Here is a 9,969-nt window from a genome sequence, read left to right as displayed (position 1 = left end):
TTCCTGATAAAAACTTTTGTATATCTCCTCCGAGTTTGTGTTTGGAGATAAATTGATTTTTTTTTGAACCACACACCGAACGTATACCTTTTTGTATAACCCTGTTATTTTTACTTTTAATATATGAAATATTTTTAGTATTAGTTTTCTTTTTACATTTGAGACAATAACTCATTTATTTATGAGAAAAATTCCTGCAGAGTGCAAAAACCTTTTTAGTTTCCAACATGCACATTTGAATCTTAATTTTTAAAACATAAAGAATCCTTAGAAATGCCTTCACTCTCTCCTCCATTTATTTAAGAAAAAACTTGAATTAAAATGAATAGCTTGACGATGCTAATAGTTTTGTTGAAAGTATTGCAAATAGACTTGTTAATTCTTTGTATTCCTCCTCGGTGGGTTGAGTTATTTTCTGTAATACCTCTATTCTTTTTTGAATCTCACTGGTTTCCATACTATAATATTTATTTATTCTCTCTCTTTCCTCCCTCTCTCTCTTCTCCTTTTCCTCCTTCTCTTTCTTCTCCCTCTCTCTCTTCTCTCTTTCCTCCCTCTCTCTATTCTCTCTTTCCTCCTTCTCTCTCTTCTCCTTTTCCTCCTTCTCTTTCGACTCTCTTTCCTCCTTCTCTCTCTTCTCCTTTTCCTCCTTCTCTTTCTTCTCCTTCTCCTCCTTCTCCTTTTCCTCCTCTTCCCTCTCTTCTTCAACTCCTTCCTCATCCCTTACTATACTTGAATCGTTTACACCCCATAGAATATTATACATATATTCATCAGGATTTCTTGTTATTCCTGTATCCAAAATAATTTTTTTTACAACAGGAAACCAATAAAATTTCTTTTGAATTTCTAAAAGAGCTTTACCTTTTCTTAACCTTATAATTTTTTCATTATTTAACATTCTAATTAAATCTAAAGTTGTCGGTTTATCAACATCAGCATAATGCCAATCTTTTATTGAAAATACCTCATTCTTATGTTGTAGAACATATTTATTAAAATACCGAATACCCTTTTCTTGAAGGTATGCTTGGACACAGAAATGATAATTTTCTTGAAGCCTTCTTGCTGTCATTTATGTATTAGAAATATATGTTAGAATAATATTATGGCACGAAACACCTCCCCATCTTCCCATAGTTAAATCATTTTGTATTTCCTTACTTATTATATATAATCCTGTTTTTTCTGTTTTCATGAGATAAACAAGGGCAAAACCATTATTATATTTACCCTTATTAAATTCTTTTATTTGTTGTTTACTAATCGTGGCTCCACAAAACTCATTCTCGATACCAAGTGGATAATATTCTTCCTTACGAGACTGATTTAATTGTTCCAGGTCTTCGAGGTTAATTTTAAATGACCAATTATACCCTAAATCATTCATATCATACCCCCATTGTTCTATTCTCATACAAACGATACGCCCTTCTTTATAAAAATTTATTTTAATTCGAACTGTGAATTCTGTATGACCTGGAGATAATATCAACACTTCTGTATCTTTAGAATACACAGCCGTTTTATTTAAGTATATATATTGTGATAAATCGCTTAATCTCACCAAGTCATTCGCGTCAGTCGGGCTTGGATAATTTTTTAATTTATAAGCATTTTTCATGTTAATATTTTTGTTTATATTATATTTATATCGTTCAGCCTGTGCCTTTGTATAATAATTTGATAAATCAATATCCAGTTCTTGAGATACACCAAAGATAGAACCATCTTTACCAACATAAGTCATTTATATTAGATTAAAAATAATATCATAAAATTTTTTATTTTTGTTGAGTTGAAATAACACATATAGACATAATTGACCACAACACTTGGAATTTAATTCTTGGACTTGAAATGTTTGATAAACACCATTCTGTAAGAATTTTATGACTTCAACAGGTGGTGGAAGACCAAAACTATCAAAATAATATTTGTCTTGACTATTAAAAATACAAACCCAATGAGAACCGTTCCCATCATTATCTTCTAAGTTCATAATAATATTCTTTGTATGTTTCGACACATTTGTTAATTCATCTCTCATACAAATAACCACATTATGAATTTTTAATTTCTTACAATATTTGGCAAGTTGTAAATTTGATGTTGTATTCTTTCCAAATTCTTTCAACCACTCATCAATGCTCATTTATTTATTAGAAAGATATAATCCATTACCTCTTTTCGTTAATTTTACACCTGCTTGTGGTATAGAAGAAAGCATATCTCCAACTAACAATCTCGCTTTATCAGGCAGACCTTCAAGTTTTTCAGCAAAATCTACAATTACACCACTTCCACTAATTTGTTTCTCCAACTCTTTGTTATGTCTTTCCAATTCTTTTTGAGCCTGGAGTTGAGCCTTCCTTTCGTTGGCAGTTTTGACCGCTGTTGAAATACCACCCGTCAATGCTCCAACCGCACTTAAACCAGCAAATAAAGGAATTAGAAATGGGAGAAATCCTCCACTCGTCTCTCTTATTGAATATTTTTTCAACATTGGTTTTGTCATTTTAATTTTAAGTGAGCCAGTGTCATTCAAGATTTTAACCTGTTCTCTTGTGAGCAAAACATCAATTCTTACTGCTCCTTTTCTCTGAATTGTATTAACGTTAATCGTACAAGGCTTTTGATTTTGAACACAAGATGATAGTTTATGAAGATTGATTTGATTAACATATACCCCAGTTGGTACTTTGCCACTCATTTATTTAACAAAAAATTATGTGAGACTAATCATCACACCATTATCTGTATTAATCTGCAATTCTGTTTCTTCCAAAAGCAAACAATATGTATCAACTTCTTCACTCTCTCCTCTTTCAATGTATAGGGAAGTATCCACTCGATTAGACTTTATAGTTTCTTTTTGAGCGCTCAGGTCAAACGTATAGATTGTATACAAACTTTTAAATGCTGTCATATCCAAAATAGGTTCTTTATTTCCATTACTTTCACACACCTTTTGGTAAGACTTGTATGCTTCAGCAAAATCATTTTTTTCCCAATTAATTTCCAATCTATCTCGTGGATAAAATGTTCCATCTAGAGAAACGCGAAGTTGTTTCACCTTAGCATTATCACTCAATGCATTATTCTTATCAGTCGCAGTATCACCATCTGGCTTTTTAAAAATCATCCACAGATATCGTGGCTTTCCTTCCAGAACACCTAAATTCCACGTGTAAGTAGTTTGATTGAGTTTAACGTGTTGACATCTTCTTTTGAGGTATGATACACTGAGTGGTTTCTTTGAGTTAAGTCTTCGATTCAACATCTCTTCTGTTTTAAGATTAGGAGTATATTCACTGATATACCAACTCATCTCCTCAATTACAAATTTATTCTGATCACCAAAAGCATTACCAACACCAAAAAGCAATCTATTTTCATTATCATTCCTTTGTAGTTGAAATCTAATTTTAAGACCATACAGAACTTTATCATAATCACAAAATCCAAATATACCTTTAAGAGGAACTGCCACAGTAAAACTATTTTCTGCTTTTGTATCATCATTATACATTCCTTTCCTTTGAATATATCCAGGGTCTGTGTTTGTTCCCGTTGACATATCAGGAATAAAACCTTCGACAGACCCCTTTCCCATTCTATCACTGAATGTATAGAGTGTAAATTTCATCATTTCAGATACAGCAGAGACATAATCAACCGCTTCAACTTCTTGTGTTCCAATATACAATCGCACACTATCAAACATTTTCCAGAAGAAATCATTTACAAGTGTAGCGTTTGTGTTATTCCCAGCCTTAGTGAATTTAAATTTACACAACAAGAAACTTTCGGAGAGATTCAAATAGGTTTGTTGATTATTTATTTCAAAACTTTTTGTACCATTTGTATTCCAGTCTGTTCCAGTTATTGCATTTACCTTGAAGTAATCTTCTTTTTTAGAGGAGTTTGAGATAATAATAGTATCATCCAAATCATAGATACTATCAATTGCTTCCATACTTGTATTTATTTAGGAAAAAAGATGTTAAAACTTTTGAAACCCTGATCCAAGTATTTGAATTATTTTCTGTCGTTCTTGGGGGGACAACTGAGTTTTACCTTTCTTAATTTCTTTTATTGCTTGTAATTTATGAGATTCTTTCTGAGAATCTTTTATACTCTTTACAGCACCTGCTACATTTCCCACAGCAGAAGCAGTTGAACCAATTAGGTCTTTATGTTTAAGAATAGTTGAACCAATACCCATGAGAGTATCAATTATCCCATCTCCTCTAAATTGATGTCCGACACCCCTTTGTCTCTTAGGTTTATAGTATCCTCTACCAAGATACATACCTTCACCCTTGTAGTACGGGAAAGGAACATCCCATCCCCTGTAATTATTTTATATTTTCCCAACTCGTGCTTCCTCACAATAACCATCGTATTTATTTATTGAAAAACTTCACGTAGGTGAATTCTGATGGATATAACTTCTCCATTAAAAGAGATCACACGATTATCTTGGTCGGTTATCCTAAAATTTACTCTGTGTATGGTTTTTCCTGACACAGGTAGATAAACCAAATTTTTAGGTTCCATATTGAATTTATAACCAATTGGGGTTGAGTATGCGCTGAATGAAAATATTGTATTTGTTTTTAATCCATCATTATAAGCACCATCAATCAAATCACAGTGAATTAACACCGAATTTATTCCTGAGGATATTTGAATGACATTATCACTGTAAAACGTCCCATTAGTTTCAATCTTTTTTGAGGAGAAACCTAATAACTCTCTAAATGAATTATCAATTGTGAAATCAACCTTGTAGTTATTTTTAACTTTAATCGTTGATTTTGAAGTATGTTTTTGAATGTTTATAACAATATTTTTTGGTTCATCACCCTGTTCTTTCATAAGACGAGCAATTTCGGAAGATATTTGAGAAATCTCGTATGCTCCGGGTGAGACTGTTATCGTTTTGTATCCACTTCCCGGATTATAACTAAACTTGTCATTTTTCTCGGTTATATTAAATAAGGTATTATAAGTCTCCATGGACAATAAAGATGCCTCATATTCTTTTGTTATGCCTGGTGTTGGCTTAATGGTTAGGGTGGTGGGCTTAGGATCCGAGTATCCTGAGTTCAAATCCCACTCGGCTGTTGAATTAATACCAGGTGGGGTTGACTCTGCCTGTCATCCTTCCGAGGTCGGCAAAATGAGTGCCAGCATGCTGGTATCCTGTGTCGGAGTGGCGACCCGTCCAGGATTGTGCCCAATAGCCAAGGAGACTGCTTCGGCAGCACCAACGCTCTGCACAGAGTATGGTCCCAGTGGATGGATATTCTTTTGTTGTGTCAAGTTGTAGTGGGTATGGGAATGAAGATGTGTGGTCGCTTGTTGTGAAATTAAAACTCAGGATTGTGCTTCTCATCTTATTTAATATGAGATAAAATGTCTTTATATTGAGATTTATTAATTATTTTCATGTTCATCAACTGGTCTAAAATGGCTGATGCTTCATTAAAACAATTGTTATTTCCAGCCTTCTTACTGCCGAACAACAATAACAGTCTATTAACTAATTGCGATGGGTCATTTGGAAGAAAACTAATACCTGAACCAAGGATACTTAAAGCCTGAATAATGTGTTTCTCCTTCTCATTCTTCCTACTTTTACCAGAAAGAATAACCTTATAATTTAGAGTGTTCAGCAAATCAATATATACTCTATCATCATTATTTTCCATATCCAATGGTTTATCAATATACTTTGATTCATCCCTCACAGTTGAACCTTGTCTTCCATCTTTTGTGAGAAGAAACATTAATCTCGGAGTTAGTTTAACAGGGGTTGAGCAGAACTTAAGAACCTTAATTCATCATTAAATATCAATACCTTTTCTTGAACAAGATGAAATATTGCTGGTTGTTCTGTTGGAATGAGTCCTGCTTTGGTTTTTGAATCCGCTGAATATTCATTGTTTTGAACAGCATTCACAATATAATCAGGGGGTTGATTAATCTCTTCCAGTTGTTGAAATAAACCTTCATCATCATATTCTAATTCTCCTAAATGCTCTAATTCTTCCTCCGTCATTTGACTGAAATCTTTTAACATTTGAAGCTTTCTAGGAGTATATTCTACTGTGGGAACTGTGGAAACATCTTTCATTTTTTCTTGGGAAGTTTTTAAAAGTGGTTTAAAAAATTTCTCTTGTTTTTTTTCAAATGCTTCTTCGCCCGTTAGTTTCTGTCTGCGTTTCTTCTTTATGTCTTCCTGTTGTTTTACAACTTTTGAAACCAACTATTGATGTTCCTTAAATCTTCTTGCTCTTTCTTTTGTATCCATTTATTTATTGTAAAATATCATTTAATGAATTGTAAAGATTAACAGGGAAATTTTCCTTTTCTTCATCATTCAAGTAGATGTGTTCAAATAAATCCTTTTCTTTAAATATTTCATCAAATTCTTTATTAACATTAATGCGAGTTGTAATTTCTTCTTCACTAATCCTTGCATCTCTGCTTTTCATACGTTTGCGTTGAGTTTCTTCATCAACATCAAAACCGAATGATAAAATCTTCACTCCGCTCAGATATTTAATAATTTGTCTCGTTCCTTCTGGATTAGTTTCTAATATCCCAACACCACCAGATTTTAGTTTCTTTAACTCACTCTTACAATGTGAATATTTTGTTGTACCAAGAGAAACCTCCTCAAATATTTGTCCTTCATTCCTCAATCGCATATGTTCCTCCACTGAAATATAGTGATAATCTTCACCTTTTACTTCTCCAGGTCTTATTGCTCTAGTTGTTGTTGATACAATGCGTATCACGGGGTGTTTTTTAAGTAAATTTACAATATTCTCATTTGTACTACACAAGAACCTTGATTTATGAAAGTTTTTTCCAGAAGCAGATTTACCCACAAGATTTATAATAATAGTTGTCATTTATATATGTAATTGTTTATAAAACAAAAAATATATCCCTTAATATCTCATCTTGTTTCACAACAATATATTTATATTTTTCAGTCGTGTGCTTCATATAATCCTCAAATTTCTTTTTACTACATAATGTAGAACAATTATCTCTCCAAAAATTATTGATATCTATTGAATTTAACTTGAATAAAATAAAAGTATTAGCATTGTTTCTGATGGAACGACGAGGAAGTTGAAAGTACGATTGACTAAGATAAATACAATTACAAGAAGAATGTCTCCCTCTTGTGTAGTAGCTGTCCATTACCGTTTGGTTTCTCTCATTAACACAATCGTCAAAGATAACGAGGTTCTTTTTTGATTTATCCAAATCTTGGGGAGACGGTATATCATCCGTATTATCACTAAGAATACAAGTTATAGGATTTGATTTCTTTTTACATATCTGTGTATCACAAAATAGTTGAATTATATCTTCAATGTTATTATCATTTAGGTTTTTTTGACGTTTAAATAAACCGATTATATCTTCTTTTTGAAGACCAGCATTAAAACCTTGTGAGAGTAGTTGATACTCTGGTTGAAAACTCGACTTTGTGAAAATTATTAAATTATCATAATCTAAAAAGTTGGGAGTGAGGAGCATTTTTAAAAGTAAGCAGGTTTTTCCACATCCACTTGAACCAACTATGAGACATCTTAATGAATTTGGGAGATTTTTATGGTTGTTAAATTTTATCTTATTTTCCCAAATAGGTAAAAAATCATTCATTTATATATTTGAAAAACAGGTTATTTAATTTATTATTGGCTTTTTTAGAAACTCTATATTTTATCCTAAGTTCAGGTTTAATTTCAAGATAATCCATTATTTTATTTATACAATATCTTGTGTTGATATTTCCCTGAAAATTACATCCATTAATAATATACAACAACAATCCTTTGAACATTTCTCTTATACGTTCAGTTTCTTCCCTTGTAAGGAAAGGTGTGTTATCATCCTCATACTTTACATTCATTTCTCTAATCAATCTTGTAAAGTAATTCATTTTTGGTGTAAATCTAAAAGAATTATTTTCCTTTTTATATTTTTTATTATCATTAATTAGAAGATAATCACAGAATATACATTGTTTATAGGCTTTTGACTCTGTGTTTAATCCCCGTCTTTCACACGCAGGACAATTCTCAAATTTGTCTTATGGAGAATCAGGAAAGTCTAGCATATTTATAAAGTAAAACTTTACTTAAACTGAAATTCATCTATACTTTCAGTTGTATATTACCATCGATATCGATATATTTTTTTTCATTATCAGATTCAACGACAACATTTTTTATATTAAAGGTAATTTTAAAATTATCGTTAACTACTATTGAACGAAATGTCATTTCACCTGATATATTAACATCCTTTATTTCATCAGGATTTACATCTTTAGGGTTGTTGAAAAAAATACAAATTTCTCCTTGCATATTACAGATGGTCTTATCTTTTCTTTCTAAAGCTTCATCCATAAGGTTTTTGTTCTTTGATACTTTTTCTTGTTTCATTGCTTTTTCTAGTTTTGAATATATTACTAGAAGGAGAGGAGAAACTTTTGTTAGAGATACTTTAATTGATGTTCTACCAGGTATACTAAAAGCCCTTCCACTGAAGGAAATTGAAGAACTCATATTATTTACCATAATAGTTTTTATCCAATAGTTGTTATATTTATCTTTGTTCAATTTTACATCCTTGACATATTTCTCAGTATCTTTAACAGATGAAGAGATTGATTGAAACTTGTCTTTTGTGTCTTGAAACATTGTATTTATTAAGTGAAAAAGTTGGAGGATAAAATGTTTTTAAGCACAGATTCACCTATAAATTAAACGAAATTTTCATCAAGAAAATTTTAGTTTAAGCAAAGTTTTATTCTATAAATATGGTGAATACAACGTACTGCGATGTTTGTAATCACGAATATAAACATTATAGAAAACACCTCCGAACCAACAAACACACATTTAATCTATTTCATCAAATATCTCCTCTTGAGTTGGAAAGAAAACATTGTGATATCTGTTCAAAGGATGTTTTGAAGAGTAGTTATAATCAACATCTTCAATCACAAAAACACAAGAAAAATGAGTTTAAAGTAAAGGGAGACTATTATATTGAAAACACTGATGGGGCATTTAAAGGGCATATAAAAATAAGGATTTTTCAATTTGGAGAACCCGGTCCATCATCAATAGCTGAATCAATTGAAATAGTGAAACCCGATGTTGAAAAATTTATTAAAAAGACATTAAAAGAAATGAAAACTTTAAAGTTTTATATGGGAGTGAAAATGAATATGAAAAGACAAGATGAAGAACATACTCCTTATATGAGAACAGGTCTTCATTTTATAACATCATTTCAAGATTTTTTGAATAGTGGGGTTTATGAAGAACTATCAAGACAAGAGGAGGATGTTGATAATACAGTGGTAGGAAGTGGATTCAATATTAAAAAAATCATCTTTTTAGATATACACATTCTAAAATCAAACCCTCTTAAAGCTTCTTCTTATATTGAATTACCAAAAGAAATAAAACGAAAGAAGGCAGTTGTTAATATTAAGAACAATGATAATAAATGTTTTCTCTGGTCTGTTCTTGCTCACTTTCATCCACCAAAATGTAATTCAGAAAGAGTAAAACAATATATGAAATATGAGAATACCTTGGACATTAAAGATTTTAAATTCCCAATGCCACTAACAGATATTCCTAAATTTGAGAAAAAGAATAATCTTTCTATTAATGTATATGGATTAACGGATACAAACAAAGTTCAAATATTAAAAATTTCAAACAACTATAAAAATGAAGAAACACACATTGACCTTTTATATTTTAGTGTTGGAAAGAATTCACATTACACATACATCAATAATTTATCAAGATTAATCTCTTCTCAGGTATTCAGAACAGCAAACAAAATATATCCTTGTAAGCGATGTCTTAATTCATTTCATACAAAAGAACGATTAGAACAACATTCAAAATA

This window comes from Eptatretus burgeri, chromosome 4, assembly GCF_056783735.1.
Source record: "Eptatretus burgeri isolate ZD-2024b chromosome 4, Ebu_testis_v1, whole genome shotgun sequence".
Lineage (NCBI taxonomy): Eukaryota > Metazoa > Chordata > Myxini > Myxiniformes > Myxinidae > Eptatretus > Eptatretus burgeri.
Note: the sequence above shows the minus strand (reverse complement) of the source record.